This window comes from Ochlerotatus camptorhynchus, unplaced genomic scaffold (genome assembly GCF_037179485.1).
Source record: "Ochlerotatus camptorhynchus isolate MF236.1 unplaced genomic scaffold, CSIRO-AGI_Acam_v1.1 ptg000290l, whole genome shotgun sequence".
NCBI classification, from domain to species: domain Eukaryota; kingdom Metazoa; phylum Arthropoda; class Insecta; order Diptera; family Culicidae; genus Ochlerotatus; species Ochlerotatus camptorhynchus.
The window spans coordinates 924043-939256 of NW_027040779.1; the positions used below are offsets into that span (position 1 = coordinate 924043).

The 15214-nt window shown below is 41.0% G+C and overlaps 1 protein-coding gene across 4 annotated transcripts in view; it reads left to right on the forward strand.

Moving 5' to 3' along the window:
- The first annotated feature begins 1582 nt into the window (after window positions 1-1582).
- Window positions 1583-15214, forward strand: part of LOC135706765 (trithorax group protein osa-like) — a 53813-nt gene continuing 40181 nt past the window's right edge. For all 4 annotated transcript variants that reach the window (XM_065228417.1, XM_065228419.1, XM_065228420.1 and 1 more), the window contains exon 1: window positions 1583-2419. The gene's annotated coding sequence lies outside the window, so the exon portion shown is untranslated. The remainder of the gene's footprint in view (window positions 2420-15214) is intronic.

Genomic DNA, 15214 nt, shown 5'->3' on the forward strand with positions numbered 1-15214 from the left:
ATCAAGTCTAGTGAACAACTGAACAAGTGAACGTCTAAGAAACAACTAATGCTCCATGTCTTAGTGAAATGGGAACACTTCAGGAAGATGGGGAGTCATCTTTGCTAATGATTGTATGCAATTAAGAAAAAATCACGGCACTCTAGGTCTACTTTCAGGAATTGATTATTTTGCCGGTGTATCGGGATATTCAAAGGCCCGTTTTCTGGCTACCGGTTAGCAGAATCGAAATGTTGATGGCATATTTTCTCCATGCTCATGATTGCATGCAATTTAGTAAAAAAAAATCGCGAATGAAACCGCATTGTCGCAGAGGCACCTCTCACGCTCCGACTGGCCAACCACAAGTAGTTCCCTGTATATTTCGTTCGAAAGTAGATAGTCATACCTTTGAAGTAGTGACTCAATCTTTAAATTTGGTATCGAAATTGACGAGAACCAGTCTTGTCAACATGAATTGACACGCATTTCCCTCGGGACTCTTCTGGGGGTTTCCGTTCCGGCTGGCCAACCATAGGTCACTTGTTCCAAATAAAAGTAGATAGCCATACCTTTTGAATGGTGGCTGAATCATAACTATTGTCAACATGCATCGGCACGCTGTTCGTAGCCTTGGGGTTTGTCAGTTAAAAAACCCAATCCAATCTTCTGATCATTCAGTCGGATTCGCAGTCGGTATGATTTCACCGACTCCGACTCCTCAGATCATAAAATTCCTTCCACAGCCCTGCTCGCAACTTGTACATTATTTGACACTTTACAGTCTGCACTTTTCGAGCACAGAATTGATTTGTTTTCCGTCAGCTTTCTGCGTGTAACTTACTGTTGAAGCAATTAGATATGTTTGCATCTTTCAAAGCACTGCAGCAGCTCATCCCTCAATCCCTGCTGCTCTCTGTCTCTCTCTCTTTTGCAAAATCATGTTATTAAATTACAATTTCTGTCCAACTAAAACGAAACGCAACGATCAACAACAGCAACATCAACAGCACAACTCCTCCAAGAGCCTCTTGAAATGAATGAAAAACTGTTTGTAATTTGTTATAAACAAAATCATTTTTCCTGCCTGGATTGCTGCTAGCGAAGCAGCGGTTCCTCAGCACCGTGCGGTAACCTCGTCGCTGCGCCGCCAAAAGGAAACCAAACACGGAGCACTGGCGATGTGATGCAATCCTCCGTCGACCGTTTTCCTCCGGGTCATGAGGCGGATCCCTTGGATGAATTCCTCCGCCGTCGTGCTTAGGCGAAAGTGCGCACGCGTCCCTCCAACCCTCCCACGTGGAAACCGGATAGCAGGCCATCTCAGGTTCCGTGGTGCTTCCGTCCCGCTTGCTCCAGAGCGCGGGGTGGGAGGGGTGGTTGCACTCGCTTTGGTTGGTGCACCGTTCATGTGCTTGCGCTTGGAGGTTCATTCACCAACACACCGAAGCAAGCCTACATCCAGGCGCAGTTGTAACACGTCGTCGTCGTCCCTTCGAGCCCGGCCTGGTATGGGTGCTCGCTCGCACTGCACTGTAGAGGTAGCCGTGCTTCACCGGTGCGGAGGAAATTCCGTCGTCAGTACGTTGTAAACTCGGTGAAGGTAAAGATGAGTTTTCACCGTGGTCCCGCCGTTGGTGATTCGCTCTGAATGAAGAGGGAGTGCTACAACTTGTGTGTGAGAAGAAAGTTTCCAACAAAGTTTTCAGCGGCAAAGTTTCCTTCGAGAAGTGAACAACTTTTGGCTTTGGGTGGTGAAACTGCAACCGAAAAGTTTTCAAAAACTCCTAAAACTTTTGCCCGGTTCCGCGAGTAAAAGTTTGACGAACACACAGTTTTGAGAAAAGTTTGCGCGAGTGAAGGCGGCAGGGAGGCAAAAAAGACAATTATTTTTGGCTGCCCGCCATCGAGGACGACGACGAAGGGTGGCGGTAATCTTGCGAGAAGTTGTTTGTGGGTAATAATCAAGGGAACGAAAAGTTTCCTGCACACTACTGCCCCCCTTCGGTGCGAAGGAACCGGTGAGACGCCCATCGAAGGCGCGGGAAAAAGTTTTTCCCGTCAATTTGCAAGTGGAAAATCATCGGGTGCAGCAGCGAGTCAAGGACGCGGACGCGTGGCGGACAAGTTGAAGTAATTAATTTAAAACAAATCAGCAAGCAAGTTCCCCCCGGGCGGGGTGAGAGTGCGTTGTGTGGTGCCGATTGTTGTAACAATATCATGATCGGAGGTGTTTGAGGGAAAACTTTCTTGTCGGAGAAGAGTTGTGATCAAGGGGCTACTGTGGCACGCTCGAGGTAGGAAAGGTGAAACGGTTCGGCTGGGCTTGGTGGCTGCCAAATGTACCATAGAAACGAAATGTTCGAAAGAGTGACAGCAGAAGTGAGTAATTGAGGTGAAGATAGTGGATACGTGAAAGAAAACAGTTTGAGAACCAAAGGTAAGTTTGATTTGGGGGAATTTCTAATTATTTGAATCAACATTTTTCCACAATCGATTAACGTGACAGTTTTGAAAATTTAAAAAAAAAACATCTGAAACGAAAACAGCAAGAATATTTGAAGGGCTAGTTTGGTAAAATTAAAAGCTGCCGCTTGTTTCAAGAATGCTTAAAAAAAAATCAAGATTTTTCGTAGAAAGAAAGAGACAAGGATTATTAATTTCCTTTTAATTCCACTACCTACTTGCCTTGGCAAGTAAATAAGGTAGTGCAATTGAATGGAAACTTCTAATCTTTCTCTCTTTATACATTATTTTGGCAGCCCTTTTTTTTGAAAATATTTTCAAGTGTTCTACGAACCCTAGGCGCTTTTTCAGTGGTCTTATTGCACCAAAGTATAACTTAAACATCCATCTTAAAGAGGAATGAGAAAGCTTTGGAATCACGATTATGTGAAATTATTGAAAAATAAAAGTCTGAAGGGCGGAAGGGCTCACAAAATCGGGTCAATATTGTATAGGTATTCCACTAAGAAGCCCACATTCATGGGGAAACATTTTTCCGTAATTTCCCCTACAAAATAAATCGGCGTAACTTTTTTTTTACTAGCGACAACTGTTGCGAATATCAACCATGCTGTTAATTATTGTCCACTGAACAGGCATATATGCCTTGAAGCATTATGAATTCAAATTTCAATTATTATTCTGCTTCAAAGATGTTGTCAGCTGTCAACTGTTTTTTGAAGTACTTCCACAGTTGTAAATTCAAAGCGTGCTCTGCGTACCAAAGCTTGAATTTGTATATAGTACATAATATAATGTGCTCAGGGAAGTCGAGGAAATTTCAAACCCGGCAGATTTTCGAGATTGGACTGGGAATCAAACTCACCTCCGGCTTGGCACTACCGAGCTTAAACTGACTAGGCTGTCTGAAACCCTTCGTTTAAGCCCATCTAAAATGATTTATTGATGTTCCTTAATTGCTTCTTAGCACACGTAAAGTACCAGGACGCAATTTTTTTTTTCAAAATGCTCGTTCTCAGCAATGTCATAACCGATTTTCATAAATTGGATTTTTATTGAAGGGGAATAGTGGATCTAATTTTTGACGTAGATAACGCGTAGATTTGCTGAACACTTCAAGAATGTCTTCTCAAATACGCCTGCTACGTCATTGCAGATAGAGGCTGCTGTTCGTGATACGCCGCTAGACAGCATCGACTTTGGAATTTTCCAGATCAGCGAGGAGCATGTCGAAAATGCATTACGTAAGCTCAAACATTCCGTGTCACCCGGTCCTGATGGGATTCCTTCCTCTGTGTTGTAAAACTGCTCGAGTTCTCTGATGACACCGTTAGTAAAACTGTTCAAACTACATTTCATGTGCCCAGCATGGATTCTACCCGAAACGATCTGTTACTACTAACCTCACTCAGTTCACCTCACGGACTTCAAGGCTCCATTCGATCGTGTGAATCATGATATCCTGTTGCAAAAACTCGAGAAGCTGGGGGTATCTTCCGCGCTTGTTAGCTGTTTTAGATCATATCTGTCTGAAAGATCCGTGAGAGTAAGGATTGGTTCGTCACATTCGGAGCCGTTTATGATTCCTTCTGGTGTACCGCAAGGGAGTAATCTTGGACCGCTGCTTTTCTCATTATTCATAAATGACATTGCCTTTGTGTTGCCACGTAGACAGCGAATATTCTATAATGACGATGTTAAGATCTTTATGATCATCACGTGCACTGAGGATTGCCTGGAGTTGCAGAGGATATTAGATTTGTTCGAGGACTGGAGCAAGCGAAACCTACTCGATTTATGCATAGCCAAATGCAACACAATATCATTCAGCAGGAAGCGGCAACCAATCAATTTCAACTACAGCATGTGTGGACAAACTCTCGAGCGCTTGTATCAGGTTAGGGATCTCGGTGTGATATTGGACCGCAAACTCACTTTTCGACCGCATTACGAAGACGTGATTGGGGCATGTTTAAGCTTGCTGATGGATTTCGTGATCCTCTCTGCCTGAAGTCCCTTTTCTGTGCACTGGTTCGATCTATTTTGGAATCTTCCGTGCTGGTATGGTGCCCGTACAACAGAAACTGGATTGACCGTATCGAGGCGGTGCAGAAAAAGTTTGTGCGCCTCGCTCTTCGCCACTTACCCTGGCGTGATTAGTTAAATCTTCCTCCATATGAACATTGTTGTTTGCTGTTAGGCATCGATACTCTGGAGAAGCGAAGATCCAATTTGCAAGCCATATTCGTCGCTAAGGTAATGACCAATGAAATCGATGCCCCAGATATTCTTGCTGAATTGCACGTATATGCGCCGCAAAGACGTAATTTCCTGCATCTTGCTACCCGGAACAGCCGTTATGGTCAACACGATCCTATCAGGATAATGTCTTCTCGGTTTGACGATGTTAGTGGACAATTTGACTTCAATGTTTCTGCTGCCACTTTTCAACGCCGCCTCAATGCACAGCGGTGAGTATCTGTCCAATCACTGCTAGGTCCTAGGATCTAGTTCTATAGGCCATCGTAATATGCGGGGCAAAATAGTCCTGCTGCATGTCAAATCATGTCAAACTAACAAGGTAAGATCATTGAAATCAGTTTATCGTGCATCCGATGTCAAATGGCCATATTCGAATCTGTTCCTGGGGTTCCGGAATCTGTTCCTTTAGGCCATAGTACAATTTAAAGAAAAATAACAATGCAGCAAGTCAAATCATGCAAGTACGAATGCGGTATGGAAAATTCATGGACCTCACTTATTATACTGCTATGATTTGGCCTGCAGCATAATTCCTTTGCCTTGAATACGATGGCCTATAGCACTGGATCCTGGGACCCCCAGAGCCGATGTCAACGTGGCCAGATGTCATCGGATATACCATAAACTGATTTCAGTCATAAACTTTCTATTGAATCTTTCGCTATAAAGATTCCTATCGTACATATTTAAGGGTTTATGAGATTCTAATCGAATAAGTCTTAACATTAATTTGGTATGCCATCAAAACGTTTAATTTTCTTCCCTTAGGTCTCTTTGTAGTCAATTTTTTACAACTATAAGTCAGTATTTGGTCACTTATTTCTTCAACATGGTCTCTAAAATCACTTTTTTGACAGCATTGATTGCTACCAGCCCTGTTAATGTTACATTAAGTTCTAACAAAAAAAAATTAAAAAATCCATTCTAGAATGCTATTTTTTATGACAAAATTCCTCTAGACCAGAAACTAGTTCAAACATGTTATCAAGTTAGAGACTTAGGTGTTGTTCTCGAATCTAAGTAGTAATTTGCTGATCACTACAACAGCATTATCTATAAAGCAAATAACATGTTCGGGTTTATCAAACGGTTTAGCGCCTGTGGTAAAATGCATAACGGAAAATTGTAAATGTTTGAAAAATCATTAATCAACCTATTGATACCGAATAAATCTGTCAGTTTCAATTGACGGCAATAGATTTGAAATTTGTGAATAAATAGCTGAGCTATGACTTTCAATCACTGCAAGTTTGCCGTTACACAGTTTACCAAAGGCATCGTGTTCGGAGTGTTAATGATCCTTACACAATCAGAGCACTGTACGTAGCATATGTGAGGTCTCTTCTTGAGTACTGTAGGGCTCCATATCATTATCAGGGCGTCACAATATCAGCTTCAATCGACCAAATCGATGCGACGAAGAGACTGCTGGATTTTTTTTTTCTGTTAAAGTCGAACAGCTTCGCAGCATTCTAGAACCTCAGTCGGCGTGCACAAACAAATGTGCAATCGCTTGTCTCTCTTTCTCCCGTCGCTCCATTGGTCTTCCTTTCAAGCTTCGGTGAACCGGATGAGTGAAAGAGCGCTCGACTTTGATAGTTTTCTCTTTCATGAAACACATCAACAGAGGTTTCATGACGTATATGACGGAAAATGAAAACACATATTTAAAGCATTTCTCACGTGAAAACACTTGAAGATTACACGTAATATGTTTAATTTATCTTCCATCCACATATTTATCTAAAAAAACTAACGAAAACGGAACATAACGCATTTGAAACAAATTGAAAGAGCGGTGATAGAGTGTTCGTGAAAGGGGATTGAAAGACATAATGAGGTTTCGTTTAACTAGAAAATCGACGTTACTTACATTGAAAGAGATGGGCATAGCAATGACGAGAAGATCCACAGCCAGCGTTTCCTTCTAAGCGTGCTTCTTTTTCATTGTCATTTCTTGCTGATAGTCTAGCTAGGCGTTATAGAAACAGGTTTGTAAGAGAGAAACAAAACACGAGTTCATTTTAGAGCTTCGAAATTGTAGAGCCCTGATCATTATACACATCTATACCGTATTGAGTCTGTTGAAAAGCAGTTCTTGTTGTTTGCTCTAAGAAAGTTTGGTTGGACGAGTTTTCCGTTCCCATCTTATGAGTATGTCAATATGTCAATAAATTTAGATGAGCTAAAAAGCGAGGGGACATCGTCAAGTCGACGATGATAGGAGCACATACCGTGGTAGAGGTAACAATAGCAGCAATTTCCAAACCTACGACTGGATGCCTTTTCTTCAGATAACAACTGGAGTGCGGTAAAAATCGACAGACACATCGTCGGTACATGAGCGAGTCGGCGATCATCTCTTTTTGCCAGTGGTGGTGGAGGGGGAATACCCCTCACCATCCATCTCCAACGAGGGAGTTTGGTAAAGAGAGATGATCAAACCGATTTGTAACTTCCTAAAGTTGTCCTTGCTCGCTTTCTACTCTCTATATACAATTTTCACACTGCCGTACTCTCCGCATCTATCGTATAAAAATTAACACTTTAGTCTGTTATTTGAAACTAGCATCTTCAACTATGACGAAAGTTTGCAATGAAAGCATTCATAAACGATGATATTTCGCAATCAATAAACAGTCCGGAGGTTGAGAAAAATTTGAATTTTTATGCTGGCACACGCTCACTTAAGGACTAGAAACTTATTTTATGTTAACAACCAAATAACAAACAATGCCAGAAATAGACCATTGAATAGAATGATGTCTTGCTGTAATGCATATTACACATTATTTAATTAAGAATGAGCAAAAGCTCACTTGAAAAAAATTTTTTTGAGGTCAGCTAGGCCATAACATTATTTTCTTTTCTTTTTATCTAGTTCGTTTATTTGAAAGGCTCAATCGCGTTAGCTTTACAGAGCCGATAGTTCATTGTTCTTTGTTTGTAACAAAATTCACTTAATTCTATATCTAGTAGGAGTTGGGCCTAATACTAGCGGCTTACCCAAGGTTAGAGGGGTACATTGTCGAAGGATAGGAAAAGAGAAGGAGCTTGGGGGCAGGGTTTCGTTGTCTCATCAGAGCGATATCGCCAGTATGAACGGTAGAACATTATTTTCTCATAACATACATACTACATAGGGGAAATGGATGTAATGTCGGCCTAAATGCCCCTAATTTGGGCCCATACATAAATTCAGCATTCGATTAAACTTTTAAAAGAGGCCAAAAATATCCATTGGTACTCATCTAGATAAAATTGAAAATATAGTAGATTTTTAGCGATGGGCCCAATCTTAGATCCATAGGCCAACTTTAGAGACATTTCTTCTATATAGTGGAAATTTGAACTTTTTCAATTGTTTGGCATGAAGGTTCTTTATGCCAAACAATGTCGAATGCATTTCCTATGTCTATTAGACCAACTCCAGTTGAGCAGCCGTCACATTTTTTTGAACGAATGAAATTGGTAACTCTTAAGATTTGATTGAATGCCCATGGTGAAATCCAAACTGCTCATCTACAAAACTTGAGTTCGTATTGACGGGAATCATCGTTCTATTCAAAATTATCTTTTCAAAGAGTTTACTTGTAAAAAATAAATACTAATAAAAATAAAAATAAATAAATACTTGTAAATACTCTCTGTGAGTTTTTTGATGAGGATATAAAAAATTCCATCGTCAAACAATGGCCTGGTGCTTTCATATTTTAAAATTATTTAGTTATAGATGTTAATTCATCCAAATCAGTCCCCCAGGAGTCAACAAAAATATTTTACGCGAAAGAAAATAATCAGATAATCCCGAGCAAAACTCAAACTGAAATTATGGGAACTCTCGAATTGCTTAGCAAGTTAGGGTTTAATTTCGAAACATTATTTTTAAAAGGTTTGTTCCTCAGTGCAGAAAATCGCTTTTTAATTTGGTTTTTGCAAATCTCTTCAGATAACTTTCATGGCAGGATCACGTGTTCTTTGATATTGCCGCCTACGAACATTTTTCAAACGAATCAATAGCTGAAGATCGTCGTCTATTATAATTGAATCGAATTTAACCTCTCAGGTTGGTACTGAGACAGCTCTAGCTTCAACTATAGAAGTAGTCAGAGATTCAAGAGCATAATTAATTTCATCTTTGGTTTGCAAAGGAATGTTTGGATCGAAGCTATATTCCAAAAATGTTCTATATTATTCCCAATCAGCTCTATGGTGATTGGAAATAGAGCTGTTGGGATTAGAAATTATTTCTTGGGATATTTCAAAAGCTACTGGAAGGTGATCAGAACCGAAGTCAGTTGAGTTGTTTTCATGCTGAAGAAACCAAGGGTTGAAATGTGTCCATGAAATGCTTGCTCAAAATGGACCGTATTTGAACAAACTGAACAACTTAATGAATAAGTTCAAAAAAGCAATACTAAACATCGAAATAAAGTTAAAAAGTTAATTTTAATATCATATCCAAGAGGAGGCACTTCAATCATGTCGAAAATCTCATGTAATGAGTATGATAAAAAAAAAATAAACAAATGCAGTAAAATCAGCATAATGTGAGTTCATGCACTGAATTAATGAAAATTTTGTCCTTTTTGGCAAGTAATGTTACACCATATTTTTGACACGATTGAAGTGCATCCACTTTGATGTGATGTCAAAATTATTAAAAAGATATGTGTTTACTGTCTGCGAGGGAAGCTATAGTTGATCGTTCCATGATATGGTCTTTCTGTGGATAGTGTATGTTGCCTTGAGAAGAACATAAGCTGACTATGCAATTAATCTCTCTCCGCTTTGTACCAACACATATGTACTAAAGAGTGCCGTTGGACTACCTGAACCTGATAATCCGTTTACAAAGGTGGATGCTGAACTTTCTGGTATCAAAGGGAAAATAGCTAGGTAAAATGATGGAAGCAACCGTTATAAGCGAGGCTCAGAAAAAAAACGTACCGGTGCATACCATGCCATTTCACTTCAAACCGTTCTCCGAAGGTTCATAAGTCATAATCTCCATTCTCCGAGAAGTCATAAACTCCATTTTTCAAGTGAACACTCTATTTATTTACTCATTGTAATTCATCGGACAGTAGTTGTCTTAATGAATAAAACTTAGATAATACACAAAAAAGCAACAGATAAACAGATTACAAAAAATAATCACAATCTTCTCAATCGGTTTCGAAATTGGTTGATTCAAATGCTTCTTCCACAGCGGAGAATGCCCGAATCATCGCAGACATTGGCTCATGGTATCCATATGCAGTCCGATGGAATTTTGATTGTAGTAAGGATTATGGTCGCAACATCCTTTGAGGAACACGGAAGTTTAATTGTGAAAGCAGTTGAGGGCAGTTCACATAGCCATTTAAAAGATTCGCTACAAATAAGGCTTGTTGCATTTTTCTGCTGTGTTCCAATGTGTCCACATCCAGGTTGGTCTGCATAAGGTGGTAAATTCATTGGATCGCGCCACGGCAGGCTGCGCAAAGCCAACCTCAAAAATCGTTTCTGAACACGTTCTATTCGGAGATTCCATACTAGCTCATATGAAGGCCAGACCACAGATGTATTCTCAAGTATGGGCCAAACTAAAGAGCAATATAGTCCCTTCAAGCAGTGAGGGTCTTTGAAATCTCGTGCAATCTTCGAATTAAATCCCAGTTGACGATTCGCCTTAGAGATGATCGACGAATAGTGAAGATTTAAGGTCAACTTTGGGTCCAAAGGAACACCTAGATGAGTCATACGTTCCGCTCTGCGAAGCCTTTACATTGTCAATGCTGTAGTCGCAAAGGTTTGAACTCTTAGAGCGGTGAAACGTCATCACTGCACACTGATGATGAGCTTATTGTGACGGCACCAATCCACAAACAAATCTAGCAGAGCTTGTAGGCGATGACAATCCTCAATCGAGTGAACTATGACGTATAGCTTAAGATCATCTGCATAAACGAGCTTGCATTTAACTCCCAACAAAGCTGCTACATGGTTGAAGAATAACGTAAACAACAGTGGACACAGGTTACTTCCCTGAGGTACTCCAGAGGTGCTGGTAGACGTAGAAGAGACACAAGATCCTAGTCGTACTCGAAGAGTTCGTCCAGTCAAGTAAGAATGTAACCACGACCTAAGTTGCTCAGACGCTCCTAGTCGGGAAAGCGTGAATAACAAAACCTTCTGATCGACTTTGTCGAATGTGGTTTTCAGATCAGTATATATGACGTCGACTTGTGCCTTATCCTCCATCGGGGTGATGCATGTACTGGTGAAATCCAAAAGGTTAGTAGCTACCGATCTACCGGGAATAAATCCATGCTGATCAGTTGAAATGTAGTTCTTCGAGCGATTTCGGACAAATTTGCTCAAGATGATCTCAAACAGTTTGGACACTTCCGAAAAACTGATTATACCTTGATAGTTCTTAATATCCCGTTTATTGCCAGCTTTGAAAACAAAAGGATGCTCAAAGGATGCATCAAATATGGCTGCTAATGGTTCTGTTAAGGCAGCTGAGCAACGGCAGAACACCACTGCCGGAATTCCATCTGGACCAGGAGAGAATGAGGTTTTCAGTCTCCTTACTGCTGAAAGTACCATATCCCGAGTTATTTGGAATGTGCTCAGTTCCACTTAGTCACTAGACGTATCAGAGGCAGCAGATTCAGCTTTAACGTCTCTTGTCATATTTTTATCGAAGGCAGATGCAAAGTGTTTAGCAAACATCTCACACGATTCCCTAAGAAAAGTGGACTCTTTCCCATCGAGTAAGGCCTGTACTCGAAAAAAAAAAAATGCACCAGACAAAAGTGTTCTTTTTTTTCTTTCCTTTATTTACCGTCGGTCTCTGTTCCGCAATCTAGTGCCAATCACCGACGGACATCGATTGCCATCCATTGACGGTAACCGAATGTGCAGGAAGGCAGCTTCCACACCTGCGTAGGATATCGCACCCATTCACAACACACATGGGCCGGGACCAACGGCTTTACTTCCCTTCCGAAGGAAGACGTGACCAGAGATTTTTATGCCTCAGAAAAATCCCACCGACCTCGGCTGGGGATTGAACCCAGACCCATTGGGGTGTTAGAAAGCAGTCACGCTTACCACTACACCCCCGGCGCCGGCAGACAAAAGTGTTCGTCAAAAGTTTATTTTAAGTCAGATTTTCTTGAAACTTTCAGGGAATGAACTAATCCATATGGATTAAGTTTCGGCATAATTACTTTATTCAATTTTTTTTTCCATCGCTGAAAGCCTGCACCTTTCCCTTAGACCCCTCATTACATTTTGTGCAATGGTGGTGCCGACTTTTTTTGTCACTTTCATCCATTCTTTCTTCAACTCCAGCTCCGGACGAATCTCTGGTGAATTTGGGGGGTTGGCGGTTTGTGGTACAAAAACAACGTTATTGTCTCTGTACCAATCCAACGTCGATCGCGCGTAAAGGCATGATGCCAGGTCCGCCCAAAATAATGTCTCGCCTCCGTGGGACCGCAGGAAGGGCAACAGACGCTTTTGGAGGCACTCGGTGCGGTAGATTTCGCTGTTGTGATGTACGGTTTACTCAGTTTACCGCATTGGCATATGGCCTGCCAGAGAAAGTATTTTTTGGCGAATTTGTCCACTTTCTTCTTCCTTATGTCTTTCGGAACATCAAACCGTGATTTGGCACCGTAGAACTCCCCAGCCCCGGTATCTGCTTTGCTTCTGCCTTGATGTAGGTTTCGTCATCCATAACCACACACATCGCTTTCGTTAACCACTCTCGATACAGCTTCGTTGCGCGGGATTTGACCGCCGTGTTTTGTTGATCACGCCGGTTCGGTGCCTTGCGGACCTTGAATACACGAAGCCCAGCTTGTTTCATGGTTTTCTGAACGAACCAGGCGGAACACTTTGCCTTCAGAGCCGCGTCGCGAATCGAAATGTTCGGATTACGCTTGAAATAATCCAACACCTTCCGGGCCTTCACAGGGTCAGCTGTCTTCGATTTTCTTCCACTTCCAGCCCGCCGCTCGGTCGTCTGGGACTTCTTAAATTATTTTACCACCCGAGACACAGTTGTATGGGTGATTCCCAGTTATCTTCAGATCCATCTCATGGTCGCAGTCGGATTTTCCATGACATCTCAATAACCACTGAACCGATTGTTATGAAATTTTGCACATGTAAACAATTCACTCCAAACTAGTTATACCCAGAGTTGGTTGGAAATGCTAACATGAAGCTTTAGTGTGATGATTTATTAGCTAGAGAATGATCTTTAGAAGAGGGTAGGTGGATAGTTCCGTTAGAGTACGGCAGTATGAAAATTGAATAGAAGTTGAAAATGAGCGAAGGGCCATTAAAGCGACAGTTTTCAAGATAGACGCATTAATGGCCCTTCGCTCATTTTCAACTTCTATTCAATTTTCATACTGCCGTACTCTAACGGAACTATCCACCTACCCTCTTCTAAAGATCATTCTCTAGCTAATAAATCATCACACTAAAGCTTCATGTTAGCATTTCCAACCAACTCTGAAATCGTTAACTTCGCGTATGAAGTAACATAAAAAACACTTTGAATGTAGTTATACCCAGATTTTCATCAATTTTTACCCACGGATAAAAAAGTTACACACGGATAAAAATATTTCGGGGGCTACACCGCAAATTCCACTGGACTCTGAGGACGTGTGATTTGTGCAAGGCACTGTTAACTTTAATGTAAGCGATACTGGTACGCTTGAAGCCACGCTTCGTGTCAGCTTTTTTGTGACGACGTAGTTTTCTCTGAACTTCGTTACACTCACCATTCAGCACTCTAAGCTGAGGAGTACTCCAAGCTGGGGAAATTGCAACATTTGATTTCAACCAATGTTGAAGAATGCTACAGAAACGCACAGTCATCTCATCAACATCAATGCATTCAAACACATCGGCCCAGTCTTGTCAAAAAGATACTGCAGTAATGAGACATAAGCAATTTTCTTGACGCCTAGAAGAGATGGGTGAGATGGCCTGTAAAGTGGAGCAGGTAGCGACAGAATTAAGGAAGGATGGTGAGCTTCAATAGGTAAAAGCGGCACAGTGGATTCGTCGATATCGAAATCATTTTCACCGTTGCAAAATACCAAATCCAGCTGTTCATTTCGGACTGTATTGTGTTGACTGAGATTAACGATATATGGTATGAAGTTATGAGGCATGAACTTATTTTTTTGCAATGTTCGATTTGATTATTGTATGCCAAACTGTTTTTGTTGAAGATTTGATCTGTAAACAAAATTTTATGGTTTTCAATAGACCATATACAGGGTCTACGAAGTGCGGTAATTAAGCTTTATAAACAAGGAATTCGTCCGTGCCCGTATTGCAAAAACATTGCAAATGCCTTTGCAAACAGTTCGGGATGCTATAAAATCGGTACCATGAACTCGGAAATTTGTAGGACCGTTCAGGAAAAGGCAGAAAAATAAGTGCGAGGACCTCTCAGAACTGGAACATACTTCGCCTTAGGATTAATCGAGATTCTAGACGGTGTATCCGAAAAATGGCGGAATCATTGAAAATCGACCCAAAGTCAGTACGAACTATTCTACGCAAGGATTTAGGATTGCATTCTTACAAATTTTCGAAGAACCATTACCTAAATGACAGGATGAAAAGGAATCGGTACCAAAAATCCAAGATTTTATTGAAGGATTTCGGCAATGGAGGGCATCGCATGATTTTATTCACCGATGAGAAGATTTTCACTGTTGAGCAATACCACAACCACCAAAACGATCGCCAGGTTCTTCTAACCGTACGAATGCTGCCAGATCACATCATCCAGCTTCGGTGATGTTTTGGGCGGGAATTACGGCTTCCGGTAAAACTCCCTTAATATGTATCGAAAAAGGCGTCAAAATCAACCAAATAGTCTACCAGAAGCTGCTGACAGACACAGTTGCACCTTGCGCACATACGCATTTGGGTAACAACGATTGGACATTTCAACAGGATTGGACACTAGACTGATGCAAAATTTTACTTTTTTGCTCCACAGTGCTTAAATGGTTTCAAATCGGGTCCTGATAAGCCTTCCAAAATTACATCTCATTTGGTTAGAAACAGACTTCGCACAAGCCATTTGAAGTTTACATGTAAATTACTATGGGAAATCTCAACTTTTTGTTCATTGCCTTCTAGTCTTTTTCCATATTGAGCTGCGAAACAGTTCGATAGCTATTTTTATGGAAAATTTTCTCAGCTACATCTTTGCTCAAGATCGTTTCTATGTAAAACGAGACAGGAAAAAGTTATTAATTATTTAAGAGATTAGTAAACTTATGACATGATCAAGCAGCTGCTCTGCAGGCAACACTGTATTTTGCAGTCTGACATAGTAGCCATGATTTTTGTGTCCTATTCAACGCCCCAGAAACACCAATGTTGCCTGCTGAGCAGTTGATTGAGCATGATCATAAGACATCAGCGCATTGAACCATTGATAACTTTCGATCCTTGCATTTGATCAAAA